Source organism: Molossus molossus, unplaced genomic scaffold, assembly GCF_014108415.1.
Source record: "Molossus molossus isolate mMolMol1 unplaced genomic scaffold, mMolMol1.p scaffold_m16_p_13, whole genome shotgun sequence".
NCBI lineage: Eukaryota > Metazoa > Chordata > Mammalia > Chiroptera > Molossidae > Molossus > Molossus molossus.
Window position 1 is genome coordinate 29,258,616 of NW_023425348.1, and position 3,293 is coordinate 29,261,908.

Consider the following 3,293-nt stretch of genomic DNA (forward strand, 5'->3'; position numbering starts at 1 on the left):
CCATTGAGGTGCCAACAGCAGTCAAGACTCAATTACAACAGAAGGGTGTATGGTCCACAGAGAGGTGCACCTCGAGGGCCCAGCTGGGGTGATCAGGGAGACTGTGCCACTGTATCCTACAGGACACCTACAATAATAGGCCGCCCTATGAAGCCTAAGAGACATAGCAACTCTACCTAATACACAGAAACAGTCACAGGGAAGCAGCCAAAATGAGGAGATAAAGAAACGTATCCCAAATAATAATAATAAAAAAGAACAAAACTCCAGGAACAAAATGAAGATAAGCAATTAATTAGATGCAGAGTTCAGAACACAGGTTATAAGGTTGCTCAAGGAACTTGGCGAGACATCCAAAGGACTTAGTGAGACCTTCAAGGAACTTAAGGAGACGTCCAAGGAACTTAGAACATCAACAACATAAAAAAGGACCAGTCAGAAATGGAGGATGCACTAACTGAAATAAAGAATAATTTACAAGGAATCAATTCTAGAGTAGGCAAAGCCAAGAAGAAAACCATTGACTTGGAATATGAGAAAGCAAAAAAGTACCCAATCAGAAAAGCAAAAAGAAAAAAGTATCCAAAAAATGAGGATAGTGTAAGGAGCCTCTGAGATAACTTCAGGTGTGCCAACATTAGCCTCATAGGGGTGCCTGAAGTAGAAGAGATAGAGCAAGAAATTGAAAAACTATTTGAAACAATAATAACAGAAAACTTCCCTAACTTGTTGAAGGAAACAGACATATAAGTCCAGGAAGCACAGAGAGTTCCAAACAATTTGACCCAAAGAGGTCCACACCAAGACACATCACCATCAAAATGCCAAAGGTTAAATACAAAGAGAATCTTAAAAGCAGCGAGAGAAGAGCAGTCTGTTACCTACAAAGGAGTTCCCATAAGACTCTCAGCTGATTTCTCAAAAGAAACTTTGCAGGCCAGAAAGGAGTGGCAAGAGATATTCAAGGTGATGAAATGCGATGACCTACAATCACGATTACTCTATCCTTCAAAGGTATCATTTAGAATCAGTGGACATATCAAGAGTTTCCCAGACAAGAAAAAGCTAATGGAATTCATCACTACCAAACCAAGTATTATATGAAATGTTGAAGGGTCTTCTTGAAGGCGAAGAAGAATAAAAATATGAAGAATAAAATGGCAATTAGTAAATATCTATCAACAATTTAATCCACAAACAAAATGAGCAAGCAGAACAGAAACAGACTCATAGATACAGAGAACTTTTTGTTGCTTGCCAGATGGGTGGGGGCTGGGGGGATGGGTGAAAAAGATGAAGAAATTAAGAAGTACAAATTGGTTGTTAGACTGAAGAACCTCAAAGGGAAAGGGTGAGGAAAGGTGGGATGAGATAAACCAAAGAACTTCTATGTATATATGCACAATCAATGGACACTGACAATAGTGTGAGGAAGGCAAGAGAAGAGGGGGCAGGAATGGGGAGGAGGGGGTCAATGGGGAAAAAAGGGTGAAATATCTGTAATACATTCAACAATAATGATGATTTAAAAATAAATCAATGGAAAAATATCCTTAGGTGAGGATTAATAGCAACAGCAAAAATAAAAATAAGCCCACAAAATGTTATAGCGTGAAAAAATTGTGGAAAGAAAAGTTGCCAATATATCTGTACAGAAATGTGTGTGTGTGTTAATCTGTACAGATATATATAGAGATACATCAAAATTTATATCATTACCCATGGGTGATTGGATTATGAGTAATTTTTCATTTTTCTTTGTGATTTTCTTAGTTTCCTCTACATTTAAAAAGTGTTATTTTCAAACATTAACTTTATTTACATACAATTTACATAGAGTGAAGTGCAGAGATTTTATGTGCATAGTTCAATTAATTCTGACAAAAGTATAAGCTCGTGAAAACATCACTGTAATAAATATTTGAGAATATTCACTTGTATTCCTTTGGAGTCAAAATACTCCCTCTGCCCCAAGCTAACACATATCTGATTTTTATCACCACAGACTTTACAGAATTTGTGTTTGGCTTCTTTGGGTTAAAAGAATGTGTAGGGCTTTTTCTGCCATCTTGGACCCTGTGGAGGCCTGCTGGGAACACGAATTCTATAAGGACAAATATGTCTGGAAGGCTGTGGTGCAAAGCCATTTTTTGCCGATTATAAATGGGGTCTCCGGAACCAGAGGGAGCACACAGCTCTTCTTAAAATAGAAGGTGTTTATGCTCAAGATGAAACTGAATTCTATCTGGTCAAGAGATGTGCTTATGTGTACAAAGCAAAGAACAACTTAGTGACTCCTGGTGGCAAACCAAACAAAACCAGTCATCTGGGGAAAGGTAACTCGTGCTCTTGGAAATAGTGGCATGGTTCGTGCTAAATTCTGAAGCAACCTTCCCACTAAGGCCACTGGACACAGAATTCGTGTAATGCTGTACCCCTCAAAGATTTTAAATTATTAAAAAGTAAATAAAATGGATTTGTTCTCTTGAAAAAAAAATGTGTAGAAAATTTATCCATGTTGTTTTGTGTAACAGAAATTCATTTATAATAAATTTCTAACTAGTATTCAATTATATGAATATACCATAGTTTTGTTTTATTTTTTAATATGTTCACCTATCAAAGGATATTTGGATTGTTTCTAGCTTTTAAAATTCATTTTAATTATTTTCTCTAGAGATTCCAAAATGAAATCTTAAATTATCACAGTATTCTTAGAAAATTTTATTGAAATACTTTGCTTCACTGTTCAAGAATCACAGTTCATAAATTTATAAATCTTCTAATAGTTTAATTCCATTTATCTCACCTTTATTCTATTTTCCATATATTTTAATTCTTTATATGTTATAGACACATATTACAATGCTATATTGTTTCAAGTAGTCAATTGTTTGCCTTTTATTTATTTATTTATTTTAATTTATTTATTTAATTATTTTTGTTACAGATGTTTCTCCTTTTCCCCCACTGATTCCCCCCCTCATACTCCCCCCGCAACCTGTCCCCAGCTTTGTTGTCCATGTCCATTGTTCATGCATATATGCATATAAGTTCTGTGGTTTCTCTCTCCCCCCACACCCCCTATTCTGGGGATTGTCAGTCTGTACCCCACTTCCAAGTCTCTGAGACTACTTCATTACTCAGACTGTTATGTTCATTATATTCCACAAATAGGTGAGATCATATGATACTTGTCTTTCTCTGTTTTGCTTGTTTTGCTTAGGATAATACTTTCCAGATCCCTCCATGTCGTCTCCAAGGATAAGAGATCTTTCTCACAGCTGCATAGT

At 36.0% G+C, this 3,293-nt stretch overlaps 1 pseudogene; it reads left to right on the plus strand.

Moving 5' to 3' along the window:
* Positions 1-2,118: 2,118 nt before the first annotated feature.
* On the plus strand, positions 2,119-2,459 carry LOC118627855 (annotated as a pseudogene).
* The last annotated feature ends 834 nt before the right edge of the window (positions 2,460-3,293 follow it).